Genomic DNA, 15386 nt, shown 5'->3' on the forward strand with positions numbered 1-15386 from the left:
GAGGGGGATGTTTGCCCGGAAACCGGAAAGGAATAACACTCAAATGTATATAAGAAAAATTCAAGTTAATAAAAAAATAAATAAATAAATAAATAAATAAATAAATAAATAAATAAATAAAAAGAAATGTTCAACATCCTTAGTCATCAGGGTAACGCAAATCAAAATGACCCTGAGATTCCACATCACAGAATGGCTAAAATCAGAAACTCAGGTGACAACAGATGCTGGCAAGGATCTGGAGAAAGAGGAACACTCCTCCATTGCTGGTAAAATTGCAAGCTGGTACAAGCACTGTAGAAATCACTCTTGTGGTTCCTCAGAAAATCGGACATAGTACTACCTGAGGACCCAGATATACCACTCCTAGGCATATACCCAAAAGATATTCCAACATATTACAAGGACACATGCTCTATTGTGTTCATAGCAGCCTTATTTATAATAGTCTGAAACTGGAAAGAACCCAGATGCCCTTCAACAGAGGAATGGATACAGAAAATGTCGTACATTTACACAATGAAGTACTAGACAGCTATTAAAAACAATGACTTCATGAAACTCCCAGACAAATGGATGGACCTAGAAAATATCATCCTGAGTGTGGTAACCCAGTCACAAAAGAACACACATGGTATGTACTCACTGACAAGTAGATATTAGGCAAAAGACTTGGAATACCCAGGATACAAATCACAGACCATATGAAGCTCAAGAAGAAGGAAGACCAAAGTGTAGATGCTTCAGTTCTACTTAGAAGGGGGAACAAGGAGTGGTGGCGTCTGATTCTACAGAGACTGCAGCTTCTGCCTGATCCTTTTTCCTTTCCTCCTCCATCCCTTCCACATTCCACAGCTTAGTGTAGCTTGACCTTTCCAGGTTGAAATGGAGGCCAAAGAATCAAAAGACTCTTCTCCTCCCACCAAGTAACGCATTATTTCAGAGGAGTTGAGCTCAGAAGGAAAATGGGTCAAATTTGAAAAAACAAGTTACATGGACCTCACCAGTAAAACTAGAACCTGGCAAAAAGTGAAACTTAGAACCAGAAAGGGAAAATCTGCTGAGGCCCTGTCAATCATACCAGTCCTGCAAAGTATGCTTCATCATGAGTGCATTGTTCTGGTGAAGCAGTTCTGGCCCCTGATGGGCAGCTACTGCCTGGAGTTTCCAGCAGGGCTCATCAAAGATCGGGAAAGCCCAGAAGCGACTGCTCTTCGGGAGCTGGAGGAAGAAACTGGTTACAAAAGTGACGTGGCCGAATGCTCTCTAGCTGTGTGTATGGATGCAGGCCTCCCAAACTGCACCATGCATGTTGTGACAGTGACCATCAATGGAGATGATGCAGGAAATGTAGGCCAAAACCCAAACCACGGGATGGAGAATTTGTGGAAGTGATTTCTTTACCAAAGAATGATCTGCTGACAAGACTTGACGCTTTGGGAGCAGAAGATGCCAGGGTCTACACCTATGCTCTGGCACTGAAACATGCGAACTCGAAGCTCTTCGAAGTGCCCTCCCTCAGATTTTAAGGCCAAGGACACTGGCCACGTTTTGTAAGTGAAACTATGAGGCCTTCAATATTTAATGTATCCAACGGTTTCATGTAGATCATAAATCAACTTTTTCATAAAATAAAAAGCAGCACAGACTGCATGTGGTATGGAATTATAATTACAGAGAGAATGTAACCTTCGTTTAAACTTGTTAAATACTCATGGAAATGAACGTATAGTTAGGTATGTTTAAATTTCTTATACCTCACCGAGCCTAGAAGGTGAGGGTATTTCTCAGGAATAGACTCAAGCTGCAGATTAGGTCAGCTATTTCTACCCTCAACTCCTAAAATAAAAATTGTGCACCTAAGTCTGCAAATAGCTGTTTATTAGGCTCATGTTCAAAAATTAGATTGGGTTTTTGTTGTTTTGCTTTGAGACAGGGTATCACTGTGTAGCCCTGGCTAGCGTGGAACTTATTTTATAGACCAGACTGGCTTTGAACTCAAGAGATTCATCTGTCTCTGACTCTCCAAAGTTCTGGGAATAAAATTGTAAAGCAGCACACATGGCAAAAAAAAGGGGGGGGACAAAATAATCATGAGAGGAAGGGACCTTGGAAGAAGGGGAGGGAAGAGGGGTAGGTTCAGGTGTGGGTGGAGAAGGGGGAGAAGTACAGAGGGTCAGGAATTTGAAGAGAGGTGTGTAGCAGTGGGGAATGGGGAACTGGGGGTAGCCACTAGAAAGTCCCAGGTACCAGGAAAGCAAGAGGCTCCCAGGACCAAAGGGACGAGATTAGCCAAAATATCCAACAAACAGCAACTCAGTATCCTCAAACAACTTCTCCTACCTTAAATTTTTAAAAAGAGCTCACTTATTTTTTTAACTTTTTACTGATTTTTTGTGTTTCAAATCATGCACCCCAATCCCATTCATCTCCCTGTTCCTTTGTATCCACCCTCTGCCCTTGCAACCTCTTCCTCAAGAGAAAATAAAAGCCAAAAATGTTTTAAAAGAAACAAACCACAGAATACATCTCTAGAAGCTGTACTGTGTCGCAATGTGTCATGTAATATATCCTTTTGTCCACACATCTTTCCTTGCAGATGTTCATTGCACTGGGTCATTGCCATAGTCTGGTTCAAGGCCTATCACTATACTATCAATACTTAATCCTCACAAGGACTCCTCCCAGATATCCTGTAGTTGCCCTATTTCATGAAGATTCTGGAGCTTTCGTTCTGCAGGATTGGCTGCTTCACATGCTTCAGCTCCAGCAGTTCATAAATGAGGTAGATTTGGGGGTGAACCAAATCAAGCCCTGGATCTGGACCCGGGTATTTGCTGAGTTGGTCAGCCTGCTGCTCTCCCACACATGCACCACTAGGGCGAGCTCTTCAGCCCGGCTCCAGCTAACTCACGCAATGTTGCAGCCAGCAGGGGGCAGGGTCAGCTCTCCTTCTCTCGCGCCCTTGGAGCAGGCTCACCTGTCCCCACACCACCAGAGCCAGCTCTACTGTTCTGCCCTGGTCGAGGTGCAGAGCTCATCAAGCGCTCTCCAGTTCTCACATCCTCTGGACTGGTTCACCCAACTGCCTCAGGTTACAGTAAGAGAGAAAGAGGGCATCTTCCCCATACCCACACCACCTCACAACAGATGAGAAGCAGGACCAGCTATCCCACATACCCTCCAGGTGACTCGTCGGCACTTTGCTGTCCAGGAGAATTAAATCTCCTAAGTGCTGTACCTAGTGATGACCAGCTACTTTCCAAACTACCACAGATGGCAAGGAGTGAGAGGGGAAGAGTATCACCCCCATGCCCATGCCACCTCACTGCAGATGAGTGGCAGGGGCCAGCTGTCCCCTTCACACCCTCAGGACAAGCTCACCCAGATCTCTACGGTCAGAGCCAGCTCTATTCTGCTGCCTAGTTCGGAGCCTATAGCGCTCACTTCTTTGGGAAAACACCAAACAGCCAATAGGAGGCCATGCAGCTTCCACAGATGACTTAGCAGCAGTCCTGGGACCCCTGCTCATGCTTGAGGACACAGGGCTCATGGAAGTAAAGCCAAAGACAAGGAGTGGATTCCCATCAACAACTGAGCTGCCTGGTCAAGGACATGAAGATCAAAACCCTAGGAGGTAATCAATCCCCCTGTTCTTCCTGACCATCAGTTCCTGATCATCAGGGAATCTGAGTTTATCGACTTTTTCCTGGGCACATTCCTAAAGGTTGAAGTTCTAAAGCTCTTGTTGGTGTGGGAAGCAAACTCAGGCTGACCAACCAACCAGCTTCAAGGCTCTGGCTGCAACTGGAGACTACAGTGGTCTTGGTGTTAAATCCTCCAAGGAAGTAACCACTGCCATCGGAGGGGTCATCATCTTGGCCAAGCTTTCCATCGTCTCTGGGCAGAGAAGCTACTGAGGGAATAAGGTTGGCAACTGGTTGAGGCAGTGTTTCATGCAAGGTGACAGGTAGCTGTGGCTTGTGATGGTGCACCTCATCCTTGCCCTGAGAGGCACTGGCATTGTCTCTGCCCCTGTGCCCAAGAAGTTACTGCTGGAGGCCAGTGTTGATGACTGTTCCACATCGTCCAGGTGCTTCACTACCACCCTAGGAAACTTTGTCAAAGCCATCTTCGGTGCTCTCTCCAAGACCTACAGCTACTCGATCCCCCAGCCTCTGGAAAGTATCCTTGTCAGGAATTCAATGTCCATCCTATGAAAACCCACAACAAAACCCCTTCAGAGAACCTAGGTTCCAACTGTGGCTACCATATAAGGGAGTTTATGTGGGAAAAATAAAGTAAATTAAGGCTGAAAAGTAAAAAAAAAAAAATTAAAGTTAAAAATTAATTTTAAGAGTCCAAAAGACTGCCAAGGCTGTCATGACCTAAACAGGCCATGAGGTGGCAGCATATGCCCTTTGATAAGCCTGATGTTGCCTTCCACTCATGAACGGTGATCTTCCTCACAATCTAATCTCCTCATCTTCTTCCCTGCTGTGTCCTGGATTGCACAACTTCTTAATTATAGAAAATAACCTTCTAAACATATGTTCTATCAAAACCAACACAGTCTTCATTGTATTTAGCAAATGCTTATCTGTCTCCTGTATGCAAAACTTATCTAGTGATGAGTTAGCAGATTAATAATGCAGTAAGGGGGATAGACCAAAAAGCCAGTAATTATAATGTCCACAGTGTGGTGCTTTGGAAAGCCTACTATTTTCTACAAAGGGTGTAGACTTCAAGGAGATTCCTGAGGTGGAGCCAGGCAACAGGAAGCTCCTGAGATATAACACCTGCAAGTCTTGGGATGAGGTCTGGAGTTTCAGTAGGAAGTGAAATGAGGACAGGTTTATTCAACACCCAGGGGAGGTGAAAGGACTGGAGAACAGCATCCAGGAACAAGAAAGAGACAAGCGGCTTTCTCAGCTTGGAAGGCTAAGTTTCCCAGCAATCAGAGATTCTGGGCAGAGATGCCCAGGCAGGAATGAGAGAAGTGTGCAGACTTAACAGAGCTTCAGAATGAGAGTTCAGAAACTAGGGGGCTGAAGACCCCTCCACATGAATGCAGGAGTAGCCCAACGTACAGACATGGCTGAAGGTGGCCTTCAGGGTAGCTAGTCATCAAAGACTTGGTGTGAACAGAGCCCAGAGATGGCAGAACAATAGTCTAGTTCCTCACCCACCACCTGGGGACTCTCTGGATTTGGATTTCCTGGCACCCTTGTCTCAAACTGCACATTCTGGGTCAGAGGTACAATAGGATGGCTCTCAGGAGCTATCTGTGGCTACCTACAGACAGGCAGGTAAGTTGGTGAAGGACAACTTTGGTGAGGGGGGATGCTAACTTCCTCTACAGGAGGAAACAATTAGCAAACCAGAAGCCACCAAAGGCCCTGGAGCACTTCCAAGTCCCTTCTGCACTACATCCAACCTGTCCACACAACCAGAACCCCCATTTCCTTCTCCAGGGTCTACATCAGTGAGTCCCCCTGACCCTCTTATCCATACCTTCTCCCCAAGAGCTCGATGTAGCCCAGACTCCACATCCAGTGCTCTGGTTCAGTCTGTCCTCTACTATCTGTGTCACAACTGATCTCTAGACTTCTGCCAGGACCTATTTTCACAATGCCCAAGCCCTTCCCATGCCACATCAAACCCTTGTACCCATCCAGATCTACCCTAGCACTCCAAGCTCGTACGCCAGTCATCTGTCCACCTAACTTCATTTCACCAAAGCCATTTCCAACCTCTTGGTTTAACCTGCCCAAATATCTCTTCTACCCTAACCTGCTCTGTCCATATTAGACTTAGAACTAACAAAAGGAGTCTAGAAGCACAGACAATCCTGAGAACTCAGGGGACACAACCACTTCTGCTCACATTGCTGTCCCAAGAGGAACCAGCCTAGAGCCCTCTGGATATAGGAATCTAGGAGCCTTCAGGGAAAGGATCCTTCCAGTCTCTGTCTGCACCCAGACCTGAAAGCCAGTCTCAAGGAGCTCTGACACACCCAAAAGCAGAGCTAAGACCACCACTTCTGCTCCGAGGGACCTGCCTAGAGCCCTCAGAACACAGGGACCCAAAAGCAGTCTGGGACAGGATCCTTCTAGTTTCCACCTGTGCCCGGAGCTGACCCTGTGACACAGCTCTTTGTACCCAGATCTCTCTGGAAGAAAGCCAGTCTCCAGGAGTGCTGACACACAGGCTTACAGGAGGGTCAAGTCACTGTCAGAGACAGCAAATCCAACTAACACCAGAGACAACCTAAACAACAGAAACCAAGACTGAGAAGCACCTAAAAAAATGTTCAACATCCTTAGTCATCAGGGAAATGCAAATCAAAACAACCCTGAGATTCCACCTCACAACAGTCAGAATGACTAAGATGCAGGCAGGTCCCTCAGAGCAGAAGTGGTGGTCTTAGTTCTGCTTTTGGGAATGTCAGAGCTCCTGGAAAAAATTCAGGTGACAACAGACAGTGGTGAGGATGTGGAGAAAGAGGAACACTCCATTGTTGGTGGGATTACAAGCTGGTACAACCACTCTGGAAATCAGTCTGAAGGTTCCTCAGTAAATCAGACATAGTACTATCTGAGGACCCAGCTATACCACTCCTGGGCATACACCCAAAAAGATGCTCTAACATATAACAAAGACACATGCTCCACTATGTTCATAGCAGCCTTATTTATAATAGCCAGAAGCTGGAAAGAACCCAGATGCCCTTCAACAGAGGAATAGATACAGAAAATGTGGTACATCTACACAATGGAGTACTATTCAGCTATTAAAAACAATCACTTCATGAAATTCATAGGCAAATGGATGGAACTAAAAAAATATCATCCTGAGTGAGGTAACCCAATCATAAAACACACATGGTATGCACTCACTGATAAGTGAATATTATCCCAAAAGCTGGGATTACCCAAAATACAATCCACAGACCACATAAAGCTCAAGAAGAAAGACAACCAAAGTGTAGATGCTTCTGTCCTTCTTAAAAGGGGGAACAAAAATATTCATAAGTGGAGATACAGAGACAAAGTTTGGTGCAGAGACTGAAGGAATGGCCATTCAGAGCCTACCCCACCTGGGGATCCATCCCATATATATACAGCTACTAAACCCAGACAGTACTGCTGATGCCAAGAAGTACATGCTGACAGGAGCCTGATATAAATGTCTCCTGAGAGGCTCTGACAGAGCATGACAAATATTGAGGTGAATACTAGCAGCCAACCATTGAACTGAGAACAAGGTCCACATTAGAGTAGTTAAAGGATTGGCGAAACTGAAGGAGTTTGCAACACCATAAGAACAAAAATGCCAACCAACCAGGCTCCCAGAGACTAAACCACCATCCAAAGAGTACACATGGACAGACCCATGGCTCCAGCTGCATATGTAGCAGAAGATGGCCTTGTTGGGCACCAATGGGAGGAGAAGTCCTTGGTCTTGACAAGCTGAATCCCCTAGAGTAGGGGAATATCAGGGCAGGGAGGCAGGAAGGGGTAGGTGGTTGGGTGGGGGCAACGCCCACAGAGAAGGAGGGATAGGGGGTATAGGTTAGGGGGTTTATGGACAGGAAACCAGGAAAGGAGATAACATTCAAAATGTAAATAAAATATCCAATAATAAAATATAAGCTATTAAAAAAAGAATGCAAATCGATCCATTCGTATCACCTTGTACAAAGCTCAAGCCCAAGAGGATCAAGGACCTCCACATAAAACCTGATACACTGAAATTAATAGAAGAGAAAGTGGGAAGAGCCTCAAATGCATAGGCACAGGGGAAATTTTCCTGAACAGAACACCAATGGCACATGCTCTAAGATCAAGAATTGACAAGTGGGACCTCATAAAATTGCAAAGCTTCTGTAAGGTAAAGGACATTGTCAATAGGACAAAACAGCAACCAACAGATTGGGAAAAGATCTTTATCAATCCTACATCTGATAGAGAACTAATATCCAAAATGTACAAAGAACTCAAGAAGTTAGACTGTAGGGAGACAAATAACCCTATTAAAAATGGGGGACAGAGTTAAACAAAGAATTCTCAATTGAAGAATATCGAATGGCTGAGAAGCACCTAAAGAAATGTTCAACATCCTTAGTCATCAGGGAAATGCAAATCAAAACAACCCTGAGATTCCACCTCACACCAGTGAGAATGGCTAAGATCAAAAACTCAGGTGACAGCAGATGCTGGCAAGGATGTGGAGAAAGAGGAACACTCCTCCATTATTGGTGGGATTGCAAACTGGTACAACCACTCTGGAAATCAGTCTGAAGGTTCCTCAGAAACTTGGACATTGAACTACCTGAGGACCCAGCTATACCACTCCTGGGCATATACCCAAAAGATGCTTCAACATATAACAGGGACACCTGTTCCACTATGTTCATAGCAGCCTTATTTATAATAGCCAGAAGCTGGGAAGAACCCAGATGTCCTTCAACAGAGGAATGGATACAGAAAATGTGGTACATCTACACAATGGAGTACTATTCAGCTATTAAAAACAATGACTTCATGAAATTCTTAAGCAAATGGATGGAACTAGAAAATATCATCCTGAGTGAGGTAACCCAATCACAAAAGAACACACATTGTATACACTTGCTGATAAGTGGATATTAGCCCAAAAGCTCAGAATACCCAAATTACAATCCACAGACCACATGAAGCTCAAGAAGTTGGAAGACCAAAGAGTGGATGCTTCAGCCATTCTCAGAAGGGAGAACGAAATAGTCACAGGAGGAAATACAGAGACAAAGTGTAGGGCAGAGACTGTGGGAAGGTCATCCAGTGATGGCCCCACCTGGGAATCCATCCCATATACTGTCACCAAGCACAGACCATATTGTGGATGCCAAGAAGTGCATGCTGACAGGAGCCTGATATAGCTGTCTCCTGAGAGGCTCTGCCAGAGCCTGAGAAATACAGTCAGATGCTCTCAACCAACCATTGGACTGAAAACGGGGCCACCAATGAAGGAGTTAGAACAAGGACTGAAGGAGCCCAAGGGGTTTTCAACCCCATAGGAAGAACAACAATATCAACCAACCAGACCCCCTAGAGCTCCCAGAGACTAAGCCACCAGCCAAAGAGTACACATGGAAGCACACATGGCTCCAGCAGCTCATGTAGCAGAAGATGGCCTTGTCAGGTGTCAATGAGAGGAAGGCCCTCAGCCCTATAAAGGCTCAACGTCCCCACGTAGGGGAATGCCAGGGCAGGGAGATGGGAGGGAGCAGGTCAGTGGGGGAACACTCTCATAGAGGCAAGGGTAGGGGGTAAGGTATAAGGGGATTCCAGAGGGAAAATCAGGAAAGGGGAGAACATTTGAAATGTAAGTAAAGAAAATATCCAATAAAAAAAAAAAAAAGAACCCTGGATAGGCTGCCTTGTCTGACCTCAGTAGGAAAGTTATGAGCATAGCTCTGCAGAGACATGCCAGGCTTGGAAGATATTCAGGGAGTACTCCACTCTTTCAGAGGAGAGGGAGGGAGAGGGGAGGGAGGGAGGGGAGGAGGGAGGGACTGTATAAAGGGAATGGAGGCAATGACTGGGATGTAAAGTGAATAAATAAATTTATCAATGGAAAAAAATAAAATACTTAAAATTTTTTAAAAAGAAACAAAATCCATCTATCTGTTTTATAAAAAAAAAAAAAAACACATTAAGGGGACTGGAGAGATGACTCAGTTCTCAAGAGCACTGGCTATTCTTCCAGAGGATCCAGGTTCAATTCCCAGCACCTACATATCAGCTTACAACTGCCTATAAATCCAGTTATAGAGGATCTGGAATCCTCAAAGAGACACACATGCAGGCATAATGTCATTAATGTCCATAAAAATAAATAAATCTTTAAAAAGAGAAAAAAGAAACACATTAAGGTAGGGCTTTAAAGATGAATGCCGCATTAAATTAAGAACGGGTAAAAGTAGTACAATGAGACCTAGAAGCACCAAGCAGTGCTACCATACATCTGACAACCTAGACTTCAGACTACAACCAATCATAACTGAAAAAGAGGGACATTCCACAGTGATCAGAGGGTCACTTAACCAAGCAGACATTCCGGTCCTAAACATAAATGGATCAAATTCTAATGCACCCAATTTCATAAAATGTACTACTGGATTTAAAGAATAGATTAACATCAATCAATAATAATAGATAATTTCAATATTCCACCTTCTTTAACAGTCAGGTCATCTGGGAAAACTTAACAGAGAAACATCAGAATTAGTTGACATGTTACATCAAGTGGACTTAAATAGTCACAGAATATTTCACCCAAAGACCAAAGAATATGCATTCTACTCAGCAACACATGGAAGTTTTTCTAAAATAGATCACATCTTGGGACATAAAACAAATTTTTATAAATTCAAAAGTATTAAAATCCTCTTTGTGTCCTACCTGACCACAGTGCAGCAAAACATAAAATTGGCAGGAAAAGAGGAACCAGTGACTCTAAAAACTAGTTCTTTGAGAAGATAAAGAAAAGGGACAGATCTTTGACCCAACTAACCAAAAGAAAAAGGAATATTTTTAAAACCTGTAATCTGTTAATCTAGAAAACCTAAAATAAATGGATGAATTTCTAGGTTCAGCCAAATTACCAAAATTAAACCAGCAAGAGTCAACAACCTAAACAGACAGACCCATAAAACTGAAGAGATTGAAATAGTGATAAAAAGCCTTTCAGCTAAAAAAATCTGAACTCTTTTTTTTCTCCATCTTTATTAAATTGGGTATTTCTTATTTACATTTCAATTGTTATTACATTTCCCAGTTTCCGGACCAATATCCCCCTAACCCCTCCCCCTCCCCTTCTTTATGGGTGTTCCCCTCCTCATCCTCCCCCCATTACTGCCCTCCCCCCAACAATCACGTTCACTGGGGTTTCAGTCTTGGCAGGACCAAGGGCTTCCCCTTCCACTGGTGCTCTTACTAGGCTATTCATTGTTACCTATGAGGTTGGAGCCCAGGGTCAGTCCATGTATAGTCTTTGGGTAATGGCTTAGTCCCTGGAAGCTCTGGTTGGTTGGCATTGTTGTTCATATGGGGTCTCAAGCCCCTTCAAGCTCTTCCAGTAATTTCTCTGATTCCTTCAACGGGGGTCCTGTTCTCAGTTCAGTGGTTTGCTGCTGGCATTCGCCTATGTATTTGCCATATTCTGGCTGTGTCTCTCAGGAGAGATCTACATCCGGTTCCTGACAGCCTGCACTTCTTTGCTTCATCCATCTTATCTAGTTTGGTAGCTGTATATATATGGGCCACATGTGGGGCAGGCTCTTAATGGGCCTTCCTTCTGCCTCTGTTCTAAACTTTGCCTCCCTATTCCCTCCCAAGGATATTCTTGTTCCCCTTTTAAAGAAGGAGTGAAGCATTCACATTTTGGTCATCCTTCTTGAATTTCATGTGTTCTGTGCATCTAGGGTAATTCCAGCATTTGGGCTAATATCCACTTATCAATCATCCTGAGTGAGGTAACCCAATCACAGAAAAACACACATGGTATCCACTCATTGATAAAAATCTGAACTCTTAACCACAACTACATGTGCTATCTGAGCTGCACAAGGCAGAAGGTGTTCAGGCCTGAGGATTAACACATCCAGGACTGTTCTGGAATTTCAGAAAACAAAGCAGGCAGGAGAGACCTGAACAATGAGGAAAGTCTCTATGAAGACTGGAGAAAAGACATAGTGGAAATGTGAAGGGGAGATGTTTGTCCTAGTGGTGAGTCCGGGACAAACGAGTGTCAAGGAATTGCCCAAAGCAAGTAGTTCCTCCCTATGTCCTGGAAGATGAGGGTTGCCAGTAAGGAGACAGGATGATTCAGAAAATGTAAAGGTTTCTTATGTGTCACACTCTAGTTGTATGCATGAGAAGAGACCGTGAGCAAGAACCTTCCTTGAGAACCTACAACCAAGTTTTAGACAGATGCAAATATTCATACAACTTAACTCCAAGAAAGCACATGTTGAAAACCAGAGTGCTGTATGAACAGGTCCCCAAAAAGGAGATTATCTTCCAATGGGAAGGATCGAACAGCATTTGAACTGAACCGTGAGAGCTGGGTAAGATTTCACACTAAGGGTTGAGGAAAGACACTCCTAAGGTGAGGAGATGAGTGGTGGGTCTTCTGAGTCCAAGTGAAGAGACAAGGAAAAAAAAGAGCAAGGTAGGGTCTGTGTTCAGAGGGGGTGTGTGCCAACCTATGTCGTCTTGGCTTCTGTGAACAAAGGGGAGTATTTATTCAATGAAGAGGATGCATGCTGCCCAGAAGAAAACTATAAAACAAGTTTTCACAATCCAAAAATTCATATAGAAGAACAAGAGACTACAAAGAGCCAAGCCAAGCCAATCCTACTGACACTCCCATCTTCTCCTCAGGATATACAGAAGATATGCAAAATGAATGATGCTGAGTCATAATATCTACTCCAAGCCACTCTATGGTGTCACAGTAGCCATGAAACACCACGGTACTAACACAAAAGACCCATAAATTAGAACAGAAGGTGCATAGGGCTGGGAAGAGAGCTTAGCTGGTAAAGTACTTGCCATGGAAGCAGGAGGAGTTTTCATCCTCAACAGCCATATAAAACAATCCTCATAGCCCTCAGTTTCTCTGGCTACCCAGCCTACCTGAATCCAGGAAAACATAAGGTGAACTCATAGAGGCAAAGAGGAGGAAGGAGAGGGTGGATGGGATGGCAGGGATTGTGCAGGGGTAATATGGAAGGGGGATATCATTTGAGATATAATTGACAGGAATCACTAATAAAAAATTATACACATACACATAAGCACACATACACACATGTGTTTATACATATACACATGCATACACATGCACATATACACAATCACACAAAAACAAACATGCACACAAAAACACAAGTGCTTGTCTATGCACACAGGTACAAGAACACACACAATATACACATGCATATACACATTTGCACACACAAGCATACACATAAATACACATATACACTTACATATACATACTTGTTACATATTCACAGGCACACACACACATTCAATCTGCCACCAGAAAACTTTTACATCTGATAAACACTTCCAGTAAAGTTGCAAGATATGCAGTATACAAAGTCATCATATAAAGATCAGTAGCTTCTCTATATATGGCAGTCATCAACTTTCTAAGAATGAAATTAGGAAAAACATCACACTCGCTCTACCTCAAAGAAAGAAAGAAACCTAGGAATAAACCTAACCATGGGGGTGAGATTTCTCTACAAAGAAAATCACAAACCACTAAAAAAATAATAATTAAAAGAAATAGAAGAATAAACAATGGGAAGAAATGCCATGTTCCTGGATTGGTACAATTAAATTGTGACTATGGCTATATTACCAAAAGGAATTTACAAATTCAATGCAATTTCTATCAAATGTCCAATGACATTCTTTACAGACCTAGAAAAGAAATGGACACAATGCATACACAAAAATGTATGTGGACACAAGAGACTACAGATAGCCAAAGCAAGCATGAGCTTAAAGAACACTACTGGATATCTTGATACCTGATACCAACTTAATGCTACAGAGCTGTAATGACAAAGACAGCTTACGGTCACTGTTGGAGGGACTGTAAATTGCTACAGTCATTATGAAAACCATCCCAGAGGTTTCTCAAATGTTAGGTTAGCTACCATATGACCCAGTTACGCCACTCCTCAGTGTATACCCACAGAAGTCCATATCCTACACAGAGACACCTGCACAACCATGTGTCTTGCTTCAATCACAATAATAAGGGAACAAAAACAGCCTAGACTTCCATCGACCAGTAAAAGGATAATAAAAACGTGGTACATATACACGCTGGAGATTGTAACTTTTAATGTTCCTCCATGTGTAGGTAGGTAGATAGGCATATGTATAGATAGATGTAGATAGGCATAGGTCTAGAAGTTGGAAAAGAGGCCATGTAAGGGGGGAAAGATACGTTGAGAAATTAGAGAAAGGTTGCAGAACATATGTGACATGAAGGTGAACAGGAAGCTACTGAAAGCTGTGAGAACAGGGAGGACAGGAGTAGGGAAGACAGGGGAGATGACTAATAAACTCAAATCACATTAATTAAATTCAAATGATATCAAACTTAAAACTGAGCATCCAGAAATGAGTCCACACAGCTACAACCATCTGTTTAACTTCAGAAAAGGAGCAGCACCCAAATATTAGGGGCAAAAGACAGCCTTTAAAAAAAAACAGCACCAGGAAAACTGGACAGTACAGGTATGGGATGAAAACTAGCCAGGATACAGTTCTCTCAGTAGAATGTGCCTAGCACTCACGAAGCCCTAGCCCCAGCTTCACATAAACTGAGTGTGGTGGCACATGCCTGTAATGTCAGAACTCGGATGTAGACTCAGGAGGATCAGATTCAAGATCACCCTCAGCTCCACAGCAAGTTTAAAGCCAACCTGAGCTATGTGACACCTTTCTCCAACAAACCTCTCTTTAACGTTTTACAAATGGCAGCCCAACATTGATCCATTGACTGATACCTTAATGTAATAGAGTCTAAAGGGTGACTTAATTAACCACTGCCCCCAGGAAATAATGTGAAAGAACTATCAGAGAGGCACAAGGAGGAAAGAGGAATAGAGAAAGGGAGATAAGAAAATAGAGGGAAATTTTTTATCAAAGTATATTATAGGCATATATGTTAAAATGAAAGTCATTACTATGTATAGCTATTTTAGGCTAATAATAGTCATTTTTAAATCAGCTACCTTCTAGGATATAAGTTCCTAGGGGACATGAATGACAGCTGGGAATGGGATTTGGAGGAGGGATGCTGAGAGATGCTGAAGACAGCTCCTCACTCAGCTGCAAGAGGAGAATGTAGTAGTAAATACCCTTAACACGAGTTAAGTCTGCGGTCAGTCCCTGCTAGGTCACATGCTAGCTAAATAACCTTGCTTGGGTCCCCTTCTGAACATAAGACTCTTCTCCACTGGGAAACTAATGAGGTGCTTCCTAACACTAATTCCATTCAAGAATGCCATGGCGATCCCTCGCCCTTCCCAAAGGAGCCAAGAAAGCACATGAGAAGGCTCAGACCATAAACTCAGGGGAAAGAGCCAGAACGAGATGGCCACTATGATTCCCCTGCCACCCTGTGTATATTACAAGTCAGGACAAGGAAATGAAGGTTAGCAAATGGGGGGAGAGGGTAGAGGGAGGTTGGATGGAAGGGAAGTGAGCCAACTAACCAGTTTCCTCCCAAACAAGCTCCAAGCCCAAGGCTGGGAATTTCACAAAACAGCAGAGCTGTGTGAACATTTCCTGCTCCACCCCAGTTCCTTG

At 43.5% G+C, this 15386-nt stretch overlaps 1 pseudogene; it reads left to right on the forward strand.

The window, feature by feature from the left end:
• The first annotated feature begins 885 nt into the window (after window positions 1-885).
• On the forward strand, window positions 886-1529 carry LOC116895416 (annotated as a pseudogene).
• Window positions 1530-15386: the final 13857 nt, after the last annotated feature.

The sequence above is a fragment of the Rattus rattus genome, chromosome 3, assembly GCF_011064425.1.
Source record: "Rattus rattus isolate New Zealand chromosome 3, Rrattus_CSIRO_v1, whole genome shotgun sequence".
NCBI classification, from domain to species: Eukaryota; Metazoa; Chordata; class Mammalia; order Rodentia; family Muridae; genus Rattus; species Rattus rattus.